At 42.5% G+C, this 20624-nt stretch overlaps 1 protein-coding gene across 7 annotated transcripts in view; it reads right to left on the bottom strand.

Annotated features, from left to right (window-relative positions):
• The window catches only part of NEK7 (NIMA related kinase 7), a 166523-nt gene that overhangs the window by 133857 nt on the left and 12042 nt on the right, over nucleotides 1–20624 (bottom strand). Inside the window, exon 1 of one of the 7 annotated variants that reach the window (XM_057725478.1) lies at nucleotides 10872–10895. The exons of the other annotated variants lie outside the window; for them this stretch is intronic. The gene's annotated coding sequence lies outside the window, so the exon portion shown is untranslated. Of the gene's footprint in view, nucleotides 1–10871; nucleotides 10896–20624 lie in introns of those variants that run through there. 7 annotated transcript variants of the gene reach the window in all.

Genomic DNA, 20624 nt, shown 5'->3' with positions numbered 1-20624 from the left:
CCTTATTCTTGCCCTCTCACTGGGTTCATCGGTACCATTCTTTTTTTTTTTTTAGATTCCGTATATCACTGCTAACAGAGGTTTTTTAAGTAAACGGAAATAGGGATGGAGGTGGTACTCCTGGGCCAGGAAGGCTTCCCACTGACCTACAAGCGTCTTGTCTTCCCCTCCTCCCACCGTTCTCTACAGACAGTCTCTATCAACAGCAAATACCAAAGTCACCGCTGCAGGTCCAGCTTCTCCCCTAAGCATCTCCACTGCAAGCTCTCTGTCCCAAAGTGAACTCAACAGCTTCCCCACTAACTGCTTCCCACCACTTGCACTTCGGCCATTAAACTCTACCATCCACTTCGTCCCAACAAAGGAAACCTTGGAGTAACCTTTCATTCAGTCCTGTCTGCCCCACATCCAATCAGTTTTCAAGTCATACCAATAAATAAAAAAGAAAAGAGCAGGAATAAATGAAATAGAAAATAAAGACAGTAATACTCCACAAAACCAAAAGCTGGATCTTAAAAAAAAAAATTAATAAAAACAGACAAACCTATGGCAACACTGATGGAGAAAAAAGGAGACTCCAAAGAAAGATAATAAAAATACAACTACAAATCCAGCAGAATAAGAAATGTGGAGGGAAAGGGAAAAGAAAGAATACAAAAATAATAATTTCTGTCAGTAAATCTAAAACCTCAGATGAAATGGGCAAATTTCTGAAAAAATGTGTGTATTTGTATGTCTATAAAATTAATTCTAAATTATGAAAGAAAAAGGAGCCAAAAATAGCGAAGAAATTTCTGAAAAACACCACCAGCGTAAAGGGCTTTTCCTAAACAGAGATCAAGACTTACTGAAAGTGTAGCTGAAGCAGGAAAAAACAAAGAACAGCAGAGCAGAAATACAGCCCAGAAACAGAACTACTCACACATGAAAACTTTATACGTGCCAGAACAGGCACCACAGGTGAGTGGAAGACATAGAATCTATGCAGTAAGTGGTACCAGGACAACTGGTTACCAATTATGGTAAATATGTACATGCTCACATGTGCACATACATAAGTAGGGGACCACCACCTTCTACTACACCGTGGGTTAAAGACCTAAACGTGAAAAGCAAAACTTTAAAATTTTTTGGGAAAATAGACAAGCACCCTCATGACACTGAAGGAGAAGGAAACATACTTCAGGATAAAAGATACAACTATGAAACACTGAGAGTAAGTTCAGTGATGTCCATTCTTCAAGGGACACAACTGAGAAAGTGTAGAAAAGTCCAACCAGGAAAAAAATTCTCTTAATAAATACAACCAATCTAGAACTAACATCCAGGATTTGTGAAGAGCTCAATAAACAAGACAACTCAAAATTTTTAAATGGCAAAAGACATGAACGAGTAATCTTCAGAAGAGCATTTGAAAGAATATTCTATCTCAGCATTTTAAAATCAGGGATAGGCAAATTAAACTAACAACAGGGTACCATTTCATACCCATCAGATAGGCTAAAAACTTTAAATTCTGGCAAAACAAAACCAAGATATGGGGCAACTGGAACTCTCATATACTGTAGATAGGAATATCTGGAGGACAATGTCCCTAGGACCTCCCAATTGCCCTCCTATGTGCACGAAAGACACACAAGAATGCTCAGGACATGTTGGAAAGGGCATTTCACTTCTGCCAAATGCCCCCCTCCCAGGGGAATGGCAGTCTAGGAGCCCCTCCAGGTGCTAGTTTACCAGTTGGAGGGTTCCTAACGCACTGAGTTTAAATAGAAGTGATCAGTGTTAAATTTGATCTCTGTTCCTACTCGTTTTTAAACACTTTAAAACTATAAAAATGATACTATGAGATACATCAAATAAAATAACAGCAAAGGCACCAAACAAAATACTATATAAAATTTATGACTGCCCCTTTACTGTTTATCTAATAGAAAGCATAGCAAAAACCTTTCACTGATTTAGAAAAGTCAATATTCTGACAAACCCCACTTGTTGGAAATAAAACAAAATAAAAAACAATCATTCTTCTTTTCTTGGGCCAATCTTCTAATAAATGGTGAAAAGAAGGAATGAAACAGGGGGCTCTCCTGGGGGCGCAGTGGGTAAGGCCCCGCCTGCCAATGCAGGGGACGCGGGTTCCATCCCTGGTCCGGGAAGATCCCATGTGGCGCGGAGCAACGAAGCCCGTGCGCCACAACTACTGAGCCTGCGTGCTGCAACTACTGAATCCTGCTCACGTAAAGCCGGTGCTCCGCAACAAGAGAAGCCCCTGCAATGCGAAGCCTGCGCACAGCAATGAAGAGTAGCCCCTGCTCTCCACAACTAGAGAAATCTCATGCACAGCAACGAAGACCCAAGGCAGCCAAAAACCAATCTTTAAAAAAACACAAAATATATTTCCAGAAAAAAAATGCTAAATTTCTAAAAGTATAATTATAGTGATAACTATTCATTTAGAAAAACTGTACTTTAATTTTAGCATTCCGTAAAACAGCATACTCAATAAACATACATTTTGTTAAAGCTTAAGTCATTCAAAAAGCATTAAAGAAAAATAATAGCATAGACACTCCACCTCTCTGACAGCTGGAGTTGGCTTGCCTGCCTTGTGAGAAAATACGGGGAGATGGAGGCAAGTGGAAACTTATAGAGGAGTCTGAAGAGTCTGTCATGGTCGCTGCAACTGACTGACACCGGACCACAGGTTCCCAGACGACTACGCTGAAATGGACCCCATTCCAGGGTCTCAGGGTTTCACAGGCGACGTGGACGGCAACGGTGACAGTACCGCGGTGGGGGAGGGGCTGCTGGGTATTTTTGTATGCGTCTTCAGGAAAAGGCAACGCTGGAGTAATATTTTCATCAGAACCTTCTCTCCTGCTCGTTTGCGTCCCGGAGAGTACGGGCACGCGCGGAACTAGCATGACTGCGCGCACAGGGAAGAGTGTCCGCGGCGTCTGGAGCGGTCCTCTGTGTGTGTCACGTGGACGGGGCCCGGGGTGCCCGGGCTCCTGGGTAAACCTGCTTTCTGAGCGGCTGTGAGACGCAGCTTCCAGACGAGACGGGCATTCCCATCAGAGGACCAGGCGGGGAGCTGCACCCCATCCGCCCAGGGCCTCAACAGCACAAGATGCGGAAAGAGGAGGACCTCTGTCCCGCGCCCTGGACGACGGCTGGGCTGGCGCACTGGCTTCTTCCTGCCCGGCCCGCGGCTCACACCACCGCACTCCGGGGCCTCGGGCCTTCAGACGTGCGCGAGAGCTGACAGCACCGGTCCTCCTGGCTTAGGGGCCTCTGGACTCGGACTACAACTGCATCACCAGCTTTCTGGGGTCTCCAGCGTGCAGACCGCAGAGCTGGGAGCGCCCCAGCCCCCGCAGTCACGTGAGCCGATGCCTTACAGCAAATCTTTACACACGCGCATCTGCGTGTGTGTATAGTTGGATACATGGCTAGCTGCACAGGTTAAGGTAACCACATATACAGAGGTGCGTGTGTGTGTGTGTGTGTGTGTGTGTCCTCTTGGTCCTGCTTCTCCGGGAAGCCCTGCCTAATACAGTGTTGTAGTATTAAATGAACACACTTGTTTATACAACAATACAAATGAAATAAGTAAACAAAATAATGATACCCTCCCCCCTTTTTTTAAAATCAATGGACCCTAAAGTGAAGTTTACCTTTTAGATCAGTTAATATATAAATTCCTTATTCATTCTAACAACTTCTTAAAATTGACTAAATGCTGTTTAATCAAGTAGTTACATTTTCTAATTTTTTAAAGTGTATCAGCTTAGTGGCTATTCTGAGCATAATACTAAAAAGAATGCGGCCCCTCAAAAAATGAATAAAATAACTTTAAGTTGGTGACCCAGAAAGAATACATATTTTGAAATATTCTGAACCATATTCTGAACCTCTGCCTTCATCCTAAAAGCCCTTAACATTAATCTCAAAGTGTGAAGAGTCCTGTAAGTGGCTCATGAGATATTCGCTCCCAGACTGAAAATCTGTATACAGACTGCTCCCTGGAAAGAATTTTCAACCAGAGATTATAAAAACCAAAAGCAGGATTATCAATGGGAAGCCCGACCCAACCGCAGCCGACAGCTATGAGGCCCCACGGCTGCCCACTCCACTCAGTCAGGAGGAATCCTTAGTCCCTTAACTTGAGAGATGCAGGTATCTACTTATCCTCTCAACTGTGCTTTAAATGTAACTAATCAAAGATGTTGGTTCATACAATCAGGGATCTAATACATCCATCGTAATTAACCAAAAATAACTAAATTTTCAAACGTACATTTCAGAGACAGCCCTGGGTTCTAGAGCTCTGACCCACCTCAATGGAAGCACAGTAACCACGCAGGCCCCTCTCCTTCTCTGCAGGGCCTGTGCTGGTGCTCCCACGGGTGGCTGTGCTCTCATGAGCCATTTAGCCCTAATCACTGAGCCTCACTGCCCATCTCCAGCTCCCTTGGAGCTGGGGCAGGCCAACCTGCTTGCTCACTTTGTCCTTGAGTTTAGAGTCTTAGTACTGACTCCTTTCCCACCTGCACGATAGCTAGCAAATAACAATACTAAAAACATGATAAAAAACAACCACCTGTTCTTCACACAGTATCCTGCCCTGGCATTTCAAACCTTTAAAGGAAATTGTAAAGGTAAGAGCAAGTTCAACAAATCCGAATATTGACTTCGATGGATTTAACGTCTATTTTACCAATATGCCTTAACGTCTGACTCATTACTAAACAGAAAACTAAGAAAAAAGATAATATTTCAATAGCCATGGAAATAATTTCAAATACATCCTTTCACATATAAAAATAATTTCCATTAATCAGTTTACTGTTCTAAACATACCAACCATAAGTTTAGATAAAATGGCCAATTAGAAAGGTGAGCCGGTGACATAAATCTTCTAGCTCATTAAAGAATCGCAGCATAAATTTTCTCTTCCCTGCAATGCATAACTCCTTTGAGATAAGGTCATCTTCTAGGGCTAAGATTCTACATACATGTTTTAACAAAGAAAATGATTTACAGATTTTCATTTTCACGTTCAATATTTCAGCATGCATCCAGCGGTAAGGCCTCAGGAAATTGAAACAGAAATGACAATTATCTGGAAGACAACCAGCGACCAATCACCAATCCAACTGAACGAATCCTTTCTTTTAACAAAACCCAGCTTTCTATATTTATACATAATTTTTATGCCAATATTGTTTCCATTGAAACAAATAACAAGACTACCTTTCTCCCCCCTCTGGACTGTTTCATCTGTTGTTATTCCCTCACCAATTTGTAGTTAAGCCTTAAGCATCTATCATACAATGTGCAGAAAAACAACCACAGTTCAGACTACCTGAAGAAGATCTCCGTTTCCTTAGCAAATTCAACAAATTTACAGCTTTCTAAGCCTGTTTCCCTGGGTGACACTTCACAGCCACCATGAATGAGCTGGTCTCAATTTTTAAGATTACAAAGAAAAACATACACATAAATTAACTTATACTTCAGTATGTATTGCTTACACGTACGTTCTGTACTCAGTTCAACACTCTCATTAGTGTGAGAAAAATTCAGAATAATTTTTTTTCATGTTTAAATCAGTTTGGACATAAGTAAGGAAAAGAACATTTTAAAAACAAAGAAAAAAGTCTCTTTGAGATATGCTCCTGTTATATCTATAACATCAAACGTATTCCTACAACTCAGCAGCTTTCAAAAGGTCACTAGGCAAAGCACTGAACAATAACAAAAACAGTTTCCAAATCCATGAGACCCTACAGGGAGAAGCAGAGCAATTTTTGGCAATTCACATATCACACCAACTTCTTCTATTGCTTTCAGATTCACTTGATGTGTGTTTCACCCAGTTTCATTGACACTGATCCTCACTGACACAGATTAAGTATTTTTGAGTACTCTTAAAAATATATTTATTAATTTATTCGGCTGTGCTGGGTCTTAGTTGTGGCAAGTGGGATCTTTAATTGTGGCATGTGGGATCTTTGGTTGTGGCATCCAGGATCTTTAGTTGTTGCATGCAGGATCTTTAGTTGTGGCATGCGGGATCTTTGGTTATAGCACGCAGGATTTAATTCCCAGACTAGGTATCGAACCTGGGGCCCCTGCATTGGGAATGCAGAGTCCTAACCACTGGACTACCAGGGAAGTCCCTTTTGAGTACTTTTACATCTCCGTTGTCACCACAGTAACACTGCTTATGAAGGGCCTATTATATGCAGGCACTACACTAGGCACTGGGCGTACATCCTGCACAGAACTGACAGACACTGCCCTCATGGCTGGAAAGGCTCACTGTGATGGCAAGTAAACCACCGCAAGTGTGACAGGTGAAAAAGGCAAGGTGATGAGGGAGCATGTAACAGAGTTTGGGGGAAATGGGCGACGGGGGGGGGGGGGCGTCAAGGAGCTCTTCCCACTGAGGCCTAGAGGATAAGCGGAAGTTCACTTAGCGAGGGAGCGAGAGAAGAGGAAGAAACCGGGCAGGGGAGGCATCCCAGGCAGCGCCCCTCCAGACGGGATGTTCTGTCCGTATTGTGTCTGTCCCTCATACTCATCACACACAGAAAGCTTCCACTTCAAGCGTGGTCAGAGGTGGCTGCAACGTTCAATATGTCAAGATGCCATATTTCTTAAACTTCCACTTTTTCTATCAGATCACTATAATTTAGGAGATGAGATTCTTCTGTAAGTCAGGACAAGACTTTAATAGATGCATCAAATAAAGCTTTACTGAGGACCATTCTGAATGGGGAGAATTCATTTCCTGCCTCCCAGAGGAGTATGGAGTGGAAGCGTTACATCTTAGGTGTTTCACAAAGCTGCACCACACACAGAAGGAGGCAATCACTGATAACACTTGTTTAAAAGAAAATATCCACCAGAGACCCTGGCTTATCTCACCTAATGGACACAATTCCCATTCGTGACAGAACTAAGCTCAAATACAGAATCACTAAGCAAAAAGCGTCTCTCGTAAGAAAAGAGAAAATACAGAACAGGGACAGTGGCTGCTAAGTAAAAGGAACACGTTGGAGAGGAAAAGCAGGCACCCACATTTACACACCCCGGTCTTCAACAGGCATGCTTGTTGGTATTTTGAAAACAGAACAGTGAAGACACTGTTTTTAATACAGATCTTCCTAGTGCCTTTCAAACGTGTATTGTCACTGGACTTTCCCAGAACCACCGGTACTGTCCCACTTCGGCTTAGCGTGTCCTGTCATCACACCAGCAAGGGCAAGGGTAACCTTGTTACTCGCGCCGCCGGCGCGGCCTGTTGTCTGTACGTGTGCTCTAAAGCTGCGGAAGCTGCTGCAGCACAAACCAAACGCAAGAACCCTTAAGTCAACCACTAGCCACACATCTTCCAGACGTTTGCTCTAGAAAAAATAATGAAACTTTTATGAATATATAAGCAGTTTGTTTAAAACTGAAAATATTCTATATATGAATAAAGCCATGTAAAAGCTGTCTCGCACTCAAATAGGCTGACAGGAAATAAGTCAAGCCTATCAACTGGAGAAATGAAGCTCAGAACTCTACAGTGCTTATTCATCTACTCCTCCAAAAACTGGCTCCTGAAGTCACAGACTATTATAAAGAACCCCAGCGCCTAAGGAAGTGAAATACGACATTTTTTACAATGTAATTACCATTTGTGAAAACTGCCCAGTGAACAAAGTCAAAACCCCTGTTTTCTGCTGGAGCACCTAGTATGTTGTGAGTCATCAGTGAGTACCAAGCACCAATAACACTGATGTATTTCCTAAGAACTATATAAAATCTGGCGTGTGCATCTCTCATTACTAAATCACTTGAAAGTTATTGTTAACTGAGGATCAAACTGTTAAAGGGTCAGGGTACCAACGTGCACAACGCCCACTGAAGTCCAGAGAAGGCCCCTCCACTCCCAGGTTTCCACTTGTGATGTCCTTTAGAAAAATACGGAACAGAGCAATGGAAAATGTTTCTAGTCACGTTCTCTTCACATGAGTTCTGAACCACTCTAGGGCTCTCAGTGTCATTAAACCATGAAAAATGCTTCCTGGAGTCGCAGGCCATGTGTCCCCCAATGCTTAGAACATGTAGGCACAAAGCAGACATTCAAATATTTGCCACACTGATGAAAAAATAAAGCCTACTGAATCCTGCTTTGTCTTAGTGAACTTTAAAAGCAGCGGCTGAAACGGACTGTGATGCTGGTTCAGAGTAAAGTAAGGAAAGCAGCAGGGTCTGTTCCATCCATTAACCACCAGAAACGTCTAGGACTACAAATGTGAACTTACGTAAGTCAGCATCATTTCAGAATGTTTACAAGGCTAGCATCGTAGTCATCAATTACATTAATCGTCCTAGAACACCTTCACTATATCATTGTTCTGCTTAAAAATTTCTAAGTGTTCTCCGCCATTTTTAGAATAAAGTTCAAATTCCTCAGCCTGGAATTGCAGCCCCCTATTTATTCAACAGAAATGTACGGACTTCCTTCTCTGCAGCAGGCAAGTCCTTCGGATAAAAAGATGAACCACCAAGGGAGCCTTCCCTTGAAGAGCTCACACCCCAGTGAAGAGGCCTCAGAAGCATCTGCAGATGCAGCTGACGGGAAGCCCGGGGGAGGCTCAGGTTTCAAGCTGCTCGACGCAGCCTCAGAAGACTGGCTGGTTCTCAGACGGGAGTCAGAGCTGGTTTTCCATTTGACAAACACCACTCTGGCAGCCGCAGGCAGAATGAATCAGAGCCTCCTGTCCCACTCTATTTGCCAAACAGGCCCATTTTTGAGCCTCAGAAACCCTAATTTCACCTACCACAGCCCAGCACATACCCCTCTGCTCCCTGGGGGCCTTTGGGGGAGCCCACCCGCGAGCCCCAGGAGACGCCCTGTCTGTTGAGGTCCCTGCAGTAGCCCGACACCACGGTGTGCTGTCCAGGCACGAAGGGCCTTCCTCATATTGTCAACGACACTACTGGTCAGGGTTATAAAATCTATAACAAAGGCTGCAGGACATTTCTCTGAACCCGCCCTCACCTCCAGCACAGCTCCCCTACAGCACATCTTCACAAGGTACGATGAATACCTGCTGCTGGTCAGCTCGATTATATTTTATCAAAACAATAAAGTGTGTTTAAGTCCCTACATAGATAGCATGGAACAAAGAACAGAGGTTTTAAAGGTAATAGTTTCTAAAATTTAAAAACAGAAGTAGTATTTCCAAAAGATAACCCTAAACCCCCTGCACGTTTTTTTCATAGTATTTAACAACTTGTAATACATACAGAAATCAAAACCATAGGCCTGGCGGCAAGAATATCAACCAGAAAACCAACCAAGTCATAACCCACGATAAGAATCTTAGGCCGTAACAAGAAAGCAGGCAAACACAAGTCAATCTCTCTCACATACACACACTTATTCACAACTGTTCTCTCTCCAGTTCAAAGCCTAAGAGATTAAAACAGCCTTGTCCACTTGGAAAAAGAGGCCAAACAGACCTACTTATTATTTAATATTTAAACAAAAGAGAAAAATCAAGAATGCCAAAACCATTATTACCATCGTCCAAGAGCACCTTCCTAACTGAAAGCTGGCAGTGAAATCACGCACCTCTCCAGCTCTTCTGGATTTACAGTCCTGCCATCAAACACGTTCGTTACAGGCAGCTACACAGACGCAGACTGTTCTGATGCCGATACAGACCTCTCTCTCCCTGTGGCCTATCTTCTGATTATTTCACTCTCTACTTCCATTAGAGGTAAACCTGGTATCTCAAAGTTATAGAAACATAAAACCCAGTGTTCTAACACATGCAATTATTTCATTAATTGTCAAAGATTAATGAGGTCTTTACTTCAATTAAAGCACTGTCCCTTTCACGTCATTTTTAAGAATCCGATTTGCTTTACAACATTTTGTTAAATGTTAACAAAATATATTTTAAATACAACTGTAGATTAGTCCCATCTAGGTGAAATTTCTCAAATAATCATTTCTTCTGTTACAGCACTGAATGAAATCTACAAGTCCTACAATCGGACAAGTTTAGAACTTAGCTGTTTCTGTTTACTTCTTCAGGGATGTTATTAAGAAGATTCTCACAAACATAAATAATAACAGTGGTAGAAAAGCATCTGAATATGACACGGAGAATATGACTTAACCCACTTTTACCAAGAATGGTCTCTGTAATGTCTGACTGAGTGCTCTGAGCCTCAGTTACCTAAAACACCACATACAACTGGATGACATGTTCCAAAGTCCCTTCCAGTCTCAACCATCCACCAGATTCTAACTTCCTCTGAAATAAATACGTCACATTGCAGAAATTCAGAGTTTACTGCCATTCTGACTCAAGCACAGCGGCTCTGGGCCGGGGTCCGTGGGCTGTTGCAGGTGGTCCCCGCCCCAAGCAGAGCCTCGCCAGGAAGCCGGGGCCATTCCGAAGATCCCTTTATGAAAGTCTTCACAGAAGAAAACACTACTAAAAACAGTCAAGGACCAATTAACCTGAAATCTAAAATACCAAGAAGCAAAAGCTTTTATGTGCTTAGAATGGCATTTCAAGTACACAGCTGACCTCACAAAAAAATCCTAAGTTAATGCTACTGGGTTTGTTATTGTTTTCTGAACTACTTAAAGATGATGTGATTCTCTACGATTCCAATTTATAACTATTGACCTCATCAAGGTAGCACGGAAACTATCATGTGTTTAAAGTTAATGGGAAAAGCCATATAAAACAGGTGACATTCTCAGTTTCATCACTTACCCCCTCTTACCCTTTCCCATGTAGACATTTCTCTTACATTAAAAAGCCAATCATTTCATGAATGCGTACCTGGAGCATCATTTCATGAAGTACTTTATGCACAGTTCTTCCTGTTATAAATCAACAATGAAAAATGTGTAAGCTATAAGCCAATTACTTATTCACACTTTTATTTTTAGTAAATGACTACAGGAATGTAATTTATTTAATAAGCCTGAGAATTTGTTTTCTCAAAGAAAAATTATATGTCCTCTTATACGAAATATTCTATGTGGCTTCTTCTTGTGATTCCGTAAATCAATAAGCAAAAGCCACACACTACTGGGCTATCTTCCTAAAAGATTATTATGATTATCAAATATTCTTACAAAGTCATCATTTTCAGTAAAAAATTCTGTACCCAAAGGTGGAAAATGTGGTGAGTATCTACAAAAATTATGAATTCTTGCCCTGACTCCGTCACCATCCAGCAAATGCAAGCTTAGGAAACCCACTTCCCTTCTCAATGTCCTCCCTTTACCATCTGTCAAGTGAAGAAAAGCCTGCCCATTCCTCAAGCACACTGTGACAAAGACAAGAAACCTCACGCAAACCTCTTCTGTCATGATTTCACCTAGCTATACAGTTAAAACTGCAGATTTCAGCATATATATTGAATAAATTACTTAAAAATAAGTAACAAAATGTCAGCAATGTAAATAGTGATTTTAAATTATGACACAACTATATTATTAATTTTCTCTCTGTAATAAAAAGGCCTCTAAGGGCTGGAATGCAGTCCTCAAGACCACAGAAAAATTGTGTTTGCTCAAAACCCAACCACATCCTGGAAAGTTCTGAGCAAACCTCAGGTCCCCAAACCCCTTGATTTTCCTAAATGAACACTTCTGCCATTATAGGAGTCTTCCTTCCGCATCCTGCTTTACCAAAGATAATCCTTCTGGCCAGGATAATCCTTTTTAAAAAGTGTTTATAACACCCCTTTACTGTTCAAAATCCTTTATAAATTCCCTGTCACTTAACTGTTAGACAAAATTTAAATTCACCTTAAGCATCCAAGGCTTGCTGGGCAAATTAATAAAGCAAACGTAAAGGCCCGTCCTGAAGAGTATCTATTTCAGTTTTGAAAAACCATGCATTTCACACTAAAAATATTTTACATAAAGAAAAAAATCTTTTTTTACTATAATCCATTTTAATCTAAAAATTACATAAGGATACACTTCCAAAACATGTTTTCATTTAACAAATCGCTAGAGATGCATAAAATTCAAGGTCCTCTATTAGAATGGGTGACCAAAAAAATGTGAAAATTAACTTATTTCCTTCTCTCAAAGAGCTTAAAATATAGCAAATAAGAAGTAACAAGGATGGACTTCTACGAAACTGCAACAAATTCTGATATTGACCATATTCCATATCAAACGATATTCCCAATTTCCTAAGAAGTTTTTTTTAATGTAAAAAAAGGAGGGCTTAGGTATATCAAATGATATCAAATGTTCTTCTGCTCTAGTAAGCGTATCATACAAGTTTTGTTTTGCTTTTTAAATTTTTTTTTTTTTTTTTTTTAATTTATTGGCTGTGCTGGGTCTTCGTTGCTGCACACGGGCTTTCTCTAGTTGCTGAGAGCAGGGGCTACTCTTCATTATGGTGCACAGGTTCCTCATTGAAGTGGCTTCTCTTGTTGTGGAGCACAGGCCCTAGGCATGTGGCGCTTCAGTAGTTGCAGCACATGGGCTCAGTAGTTGTGGCTCACGGGCTCTAGAGCACAGGCTCAATAGTTGTGGCGCAAGGGCTTAGTTGCGCCGTGGCATGTGGAACCTTCCCAGGGCAGGGCTTGAACCCGTGTCCCCTGCATTGGCAGGTGGATTCTTTACCACTGCGCCACCTAGGAAGTCCTGCTTTTTAAATATTAACAGGACTATCAGCTTTGCTGGTTTGGGTTTTTTTTTTTTTTAATTATTTAATTTATTTATTGGCTGTGCTGGGTGTTTGTTGCTGCGCACAGGCTTTCTCTAGTTACAGTGAGCAGGAGCTACTCTTTGTTGTAGTGTGCAGGCTCCTCATTGCGGTGGCTTCTCTTATTGCAGAGCATTGGCTCTAGGCGTGGGCTTCAGTAGTTGTGGCGCAAGGGCTCAGCAGTTGTGCTTTGCGGGCTCTAGAGCACAGGCTCAGTAGTTCTGGTGCATGGGCTTAGTTGCTCTGCGGCATGTGGGATCTTCTCAGACCAGGGCTCGAACCTGTGTCCCCTGCACTGGCAGGCAGATCCTTAACCACTGTGCAACCAGGGAAGTCCCATACAAGTTTTCTTACTGAACCAAACAAGGTAATGAATCATACAACTAGATCTTTTCTATTAAACTACCTTTATATGCTCAGATAAGCCTTCCTTGATCAGATGTTTTCATGATTAATGAATAACTCTTCAAGAGTTCCATCAGTCTTAATTTTACTACAGAGTGTACACCAATATTCATAAGCGTTTTCCAAACTCTGTTCTTTAAAATACCAGATTCCTTTACGCTGCTACTGGTATTCCATAACCAAAATAGTGAGACAGGGATACCATCATCAAACGTATCTGCAAAATACTGGGCTAAACAAATACTGGGCTAGATTTCACAGGGACCCTAACATGCTAAAAAGTGTACTGTGACTCTCCAAAATGGTACCCTATACAGATTTCTCCAAGGCTGTCTAGCCATGAAACTCTTCCACAGAACTTCTATTCATCTCTTGAACAGCTCTGGTAATCTGCTGATCGATATTTCATTTAAATGTTTGGTCCAATTTTTGGTATTAAGAATACACTAAGAGCATGAATGGGAAGATTCCCATTCATTTAATTTTATGAAGCGAAAATATAAAAGCTGGGCTTAGGAGTCTGCTGACAAGGCAGCTCATATAACTTCAATTCTTCACAGCCACTGGTCTGCTAATTATTACAGCGAGTCAGCTTTTCAAAACTGTCCTTTACTGTCTTCAGTGCTTTTCTTCTTCGTTCAATTTGACTCAAGAATTCTTATTCTTAACCTTCTGTCTTTTGTGTTTTCCTTATAAATCTTGGCCTACCTTTTTATTTTTAACCTTTCTAGGTCTCTCTGTTCTAAGCAGATCTTTTGAAAGCAGGATATAGTAGAGGATTATTTTTTAGGTTGAGTCCATCTTTTAAAACAGAAATTTAATACATTTGACACATTTAATACATTAAATGTAATGTAAATTGTTTCACTGGTATTTGTCTTTTATAGTCTTGTTTCGTTTCCTTCCTGTTTATTTTTTTCATCTCTTGCCATGTGGACCATGTTTCCTTACTTTAATCCTGTCCAGCTACTTCGAAAACAAACTTATATCCCCTCCTATTTTCAATTCTACTAACAGTGACTTTCACGGTTTTTTAAGTCCTCCATTAACCAGTTTTGGGCTGATTACCAAGGGAAAGGTGAAATCCACCTTATCCCCTGCAGGTGAGCCAAGGACTGATCATGCCATTTCTTTTCCCCAAACTCTTAGGTTATAGGTTTTACAGCCACAGCACACCTATGTTATTCCTGACATTTTGTAGTATTTCCAATCTCGAATAACACCTGTTTAGTCCTGCTCTTACATCTCATTTGCTCCAATGCTCATTCCCAGTGCTTCTGTACAAAGTCGGCCCCTTCCAAAACTCTTAGCTCTGACTTTTCTCCTACAGTATATCTTTGTTTTTTCTAAAGGGCACACATGCAACACATTTTCTCTAACCCTTGAAAATCTGAAACCATGGCTCCCTCTTCATCGCACGTGAACAATAATTTGGCTGCGTAGACACTGTTTTAGGCACAGCACTGTTTTGTTCTCTGCAGTAACTAGTCCACTACTTCCAGAATTTTGCGATACTAAAGAGAACACACTGATCCCTTCCAACTTCCTGAATGAAGATCCAGCTTCCAATAACTTACTTTTATCAATTATTGATTGATGTGCTTACTTCTACTTAATCTACTACCTGCTTGAAATAAATCAGGCTAGCAATGCAAATCGCCACCATAAAGGGCGTGATAACAAAACTATCTTGTCTGCGTCCTTCATTTCCACACAAAATACATCTTTTGCTCTCCGATCGATGAGCAATTCTGCTTGCTTTGCCTGCTCAGGTTCCTTAACTGCAAGCCCCTTGATTATTTAGGTCTATCCTGACGCACTTCCAGCTGGCACTGAGCCGGCCTCACATCCTGAGGATTTATGAGCCAGCAGCTCCAGACTCTCACTCCCAGCCCTACTGCCTCATGAGCCAAACCAGAAACGTCTAGAATCTTGACCCCCTCAAACCCACGCTGCTCTGTGTGCCCTCCTCAGCGAACGGCACTGCCATCCAGTCACACAGCCCCCAGGCCACACCAGACCCTTTGCCTCCCTCACCTCCATGAGTCCCCAACTCCCATTAATTCTACCTCCCAAACCTCGCTCTGCCTCTCCCAGACTCTCATACGTGCTACATTATAACCCATTAACTGTTTTTCCTGACTTTGGTAATTTAATTCCTACCCTCCACACCCACCAGAGTGATGAATCTAGAACAAAGCCTACCTGTGTCGCACTCCTGCCTAAAGCCCTTTAAGGAATGAAACTCTTTTCTTAGCCTTACTGGCCTGCATATAAATCCTATACTCTGGCCTTAATGAACCACTGACACTTTTTCCAAATGCCTGTGTGCCTCTGACACAGTGTGCCGTCCTAGCTGAAACACCCTTCCCAGCCAGCTGCCTGCCTGGCCAACCTTGCTTCACACTCAGGTGAACTTTTATAAAATATCCCTTTAAGTAATTTGTCCCAGAGCGTGTTAATAACTCAGTTATCTGTGCATCTGAGATCCAATACCTCACTAGGTCCAACGACAACACTAGCAACTAGTATGTAAAGGCAGAATCTGCCTCATTTGTTTTTCTTTACTCCAGTACATATGGAAGTCCAATGAACACTTTTAAATAATCAAATTCAGAAAACAAGAAGTTATAAAGAACACAGGTCTAACAATCAGGACCTAACTAGTTCAAGTGCACATGAGCACCTACTTTTGAGTGATCAAGGACAAGGGACCGCTCTGCTCCGGAGGAAACCTCACGATGAACACACAGTCTGTGGTGACAAAGCAAGGCCCCAGATCCTTCTCCCTAGGTGACAAACACAGGGACGTCTACTGGAAACAAGCACCTGGAAGGATGAAGTATGACTGCATCTCAAAAGGGTTAACGTGGAATACAAATACGAGATGGTGTCATTTCTTCTGTTTATCATCAGAGAAGACTTTCCGTACAGGGTATAAAAGACCAGTGACCCGCTACTCAGCCCTTTCAAAGAAGTCTGTCCAAAAAGCTGTCGACAGACTGTCCATTTGTTCTGGTTAACTGTGGGCACAGGATGCCGTTACACCCAGTAAACGTCTCTCATCACTCGGCCACGTCATTCAGTTACCTACACAGCAACAATGAAAGCCCGGCAAAAGCACGTGATCACTGGGCCAGCCATTCAGCTGTAACACCAGAAAAAACCATGACAGCCAAACTGTAGCCGGCCACACAGCACAAGCCTGACGTACATAGAGAGCTGAGAGAGACAGTGTGGACCCGTCTTCCAAGCCTGACGATGAAAAGCGTTCTGTGGAATTGCCTGTACTACATAATTCACAGCAGCGAATCCTATCACAACAAAGCTGATGAGGCCCCATGGAATACTAGCTGGTACTTGGAAATACTGTAATGAGTATGAATTATGTATTGCAAGGTCATCTGTTTTAACAGCCTTTTGTCTGTAATAAGCACTCACTAACCAAAAAAATCACACACACACACACACACAACGCTTATTTAAATAGAGGAAAAAGTTAATAAATTTTTTTGAATTAACACAGGTTTTACATTTTACCCTTATTTTTAAAGTTTATTTATTTATTTTTGGTCATGTTGGGTCTTCATTGCTCCATGGCATGTGGGATCTTCCAGGACCAGGGCTCAAACCCGTGTCCCCTGCATGGGGAGGAGGATTCTTAACCACTGGGCCACCAGGGAAGTCCCTACCCTCATTTTTAAAAGCTTATTAACTGCTGTTTATTCATTCGTTTAGCACACATCCTCTACTGCAGACACTGTTCTATACTCTGATTATTCCTGAACTCCCAAAACCCTCTTTGCTTTCCAGACCAGTTTACAGTAAACTCTAAAGTGGTTTTAAAAGATTTCCTATCAATTCCTTCCTGTGATGCCCCTAAACACTAGGCAAGGAGAGGAGCCCTACAACCCAGAGGTAGAGCCTGGACTCCCACCCGTGCCTCCTCACCTGAAAACTTCCCCACTGACCCACACCCAGGCCCCAAGACATTCTCCAGACCTGAGTGAGTCATGACAGCACAGTCAATCTAACAGACAGGTAGGTTAGTAGGACACCATCAGTGTCCAGCAAAGCAAATCCAGTGTGTTACTCTACTTCTATGAGAACACCTGCTTTGCCCCCTCCTGCCCACCCTCGCCCCTCAAAACACGAAAGAGGAATAATAATTAGACCTCTGGGCTGCTTGACCTCCTTTTTACGGTGCACAGACTTCCAGTGCAATGAAAATTAAGAGACAATTAAGACAGGAGGGGGAAAAGCCACTGACTCATAGTTACACAAAACTGTCCTAGCTTTTAATAAAAAGATTTCTCGGGCTTCCCAGGTGGCGCAGTGGTTAAGAATCCGCCTGCCAATGCAGAGGTCACAGGTTCGATCCCAGCTCCAGGAAGATCCCACAGGCCGCGGAGCAACTAAGCCCGTGTGCCCAAAAAAAAAAAAAAAAGATTTCTCAATGAGCTTAAGTAAATCATGGCTATACTTCATGTCTTAAAATTTACCTTCTGAGGAACTGAATTCAATTGCTGTTACATTCTTCTTGATATCACAGAACCAAAGTCTCTGAACAGATTCTGCGAAGCTGACCAACAAGGCAGCTGCTGCACAGACTTTCTCAGCAGACTCTGCCCAGTCCCATTGCTCCCGCCTGCACGGCCTCGCAGGCCCTCCTGCTCTTCTGCACAGACTCACATCACACCAAAACTCACATTCACTAGAAACAAATGTGCTTTCTCTGGCACACTTTTCACGTGAAACTATGACCTTATGAAGATACTATCCAAAGAATAAGGATGGCAATTTTGCATTCATAGTGGGAATAACAAACACGTTACGCTGAGGGACTACCTAGGATTGTATGTGAGACGTGAAACATAAAGGACCCGTGGAAAAAAAAACTGAAAATCTAATTAATAGTGATTACAGACTTACACTCAAAATGGAATTATATAAATTAACATGTACTTAAGTCTTGTTTTCAGAAACCTTCTGACTCTGCAAAAGTCCATTCCTCTGACTAAAGAAATGATAAAATCTTAGAAAGACGGCAAACAATAAGATGTTTTAAAAGCACAGTTTTATTAAGGATGGAAACAGCATTATTTGGGTCTTCACAAGAACATATCTTACATGCCACACTTACCGCTGAAGTCAGGCAGCAACACACAAGTTAACTTTGAATTTCTCCCAGGATTCTTCCAGTATTTAGCTACCTTTTAGTGAAACTGCCTTTTACATGACCAAAGGTGAACAGGCCCTGACACACCTTCCCCAGATGGCCTCACCTGCTCCCACCTTCCACGCTGAGGACTCCAGAGCTGCACCCCAGAACGACTGCTCTGCGGTGCTCAAGCCACGTGAACCAGCTGCCTACCAGACAGGTCACCCGGGCATCCCACGGGCATCCAGACTCAACATGAGCGAGGCAGCCCCCGCCCCCACCCCACAAAGAAGCCATATTTGTTCTCCGCTCGGGCAGTTCTGACACATGCAGACTGAGTGAGGACAGAGGAAGCTGCTCTATACTCTCTGCGTAAACAGCAGGACTGAACTCCAAGCTGATCTGCTTACTATTTCCTCTCCTTTGTTCTTCAGCATTAGGCACTAAGATAACTTTATCTAAAACTAAGACAAAAAGACAACCCTCAGAATGCAAGAAAATATTTGTAAATGAAGCAACTGACAAAGGATTAATCTCCAAAATATACAAGCAGCTCCATATCAAAAAAACAAACAACTCAATCCAAAAATCGGCAGAAGACCTAAATAGACATTTCTCCAAGGAAGACATACAGATGGCCAAGAGGCACATGAAAAGATGCTCAACATCACTAATCATTAGAGAAATGCAAATCAAAACCACAATGTGGTATCACCTTACACCGGTCAGAACGGCCATCATCAATCTAGAAACAGTAAATGCTGGAGAGGGTGTGGAGAAAAGCGAACCTTCCTGCAGTGTTGGTGGGAAAGTAAATTGATATAGCCCGTATGGAAAACAGTATGGAGGTTCCTTAAAAAGCTAAAACTAGAACTACCATATGACTCAGCAATCCCACTACTGGGCATATACTCAGAGAAAACCATAATCCAAAAAGAAATGTACCATAATGTTCATTTCAGCATTATTTACAATAGCCAGGACATGGAAGCAACCTAAATGTCCACTGACAGATGAATGGTTAAGATGTGGCACATATATACAATGGAATATTACTCAGCCATAAAAAGGAATGAAATTGAGCTATTTGTAGTGAGGTGGATGGACCTAGAGTCTGTCATACAGAGCGAAGTAAGACAGAAAGAGGAAAACAAATACCATATGCTAACTCATATATATGGAATCTAGAAAAATGGTACCGATGAACCCAGTGGCAGGGCAGGAATAGAGATGCACTATGATAACTTTATCTAAAACTAAGACAAAAAGACAATCCTCATCCTTTCTGAAGCAGCAGATTGACCTTGGACTTTCCTCCACACCCCACTGCTGCCTTGGAATAAACTCTTCACGCATAGTCAAAGACATCTATACCCCTGCCTTCAATGAGGCAGCAGACACCTTAACACAGATAAAACGTCCTACAAATCTGCAAGAAAGTGAGGTCTCTAACTTCTTTATTTCATCCCATTTCAATAAAGAGCCACAGCTACTCAAAGGTGGGGGGACAGGGGTTGGGAGAAAAACGTGCTGGACCTGGAGATAAAGGGCTACCATCACCTACCCAGACCCTCTGCTGAGACAGGGGCCAGCCTGGACGCCCACCCCTCTTACTTTATCTTCTCCAACTCATCCAGCCGCTTTCGGGGCACAGCCCATGTGTCTACCACAGCTGCTGGGAACAGAGAGCACTGAGGCAATTCTGACCCACCAGGTTATTCGCAGGGCAGACATAAAGAAACAGACGTTACAGTAGCAGGAAGCGAGGACCCCGTCAGGCAGCAGGCAGTCGAAAGCTGCGCGGCCTCTCAGAGGTGCATCTGCAGGAACTGGGGGAGCGGATGGGCAGAGGAGAGGGTGTCCCAACGGACGCAGGGACAGCAGGGCCCCCACAAGCAGGGCAGGGAGATGGCAGCCGGGATGTGGCCAGCAGAGCAAGAGCCAATGCCCACAGCACAGGCAGGAGACGGAAGGGCTGCAGATCTGTCTAAAGACAGTGGCTGGAGGGTTTCAAACAGGGAAAAACCTACCCAGAAATGCGTGGAAGGTGCTGCGGGTGTTTCTTTAAAAAAAGTCAGAGGATACTAAAGGGGGGGGATCTGTTGAAAGGAAAGAAGGAAGGAAGGAAGGAAGGAAAGATAGCCCTTCTTCGTAATTTTACTTTTTCTTGGTAATTTTAAAGTATACTATCACATCACTGAAGTCTGAATTTTCAAATATAAAATAAATTTCTTCATACATCTCTTAAACCAAATCACCTTAATACATTTTTTAACAAATACATCTGTGGTCCC

Source organism: Hippopotamus amphibius, chromosome 3 (genome assembly GCF_030028045.1).
Source record: "Hippopotamus amphibius kiboko isolate mHipAmp2 chromosome 3, mHipAmp2.hap2, whole genome shotgun sequence".
NCBI lineage: Eukaryota > Metazoa > Chordata > Mammalia > Artiodactyla > Hippopotamidae > Hippopotamus > Hippopotamus amphibius.
The sequence above is the reverse complement of the archived record's forward strand: the minus strand, read 5'-3'. Positions and strand labels throughout refer to the sequence as shown.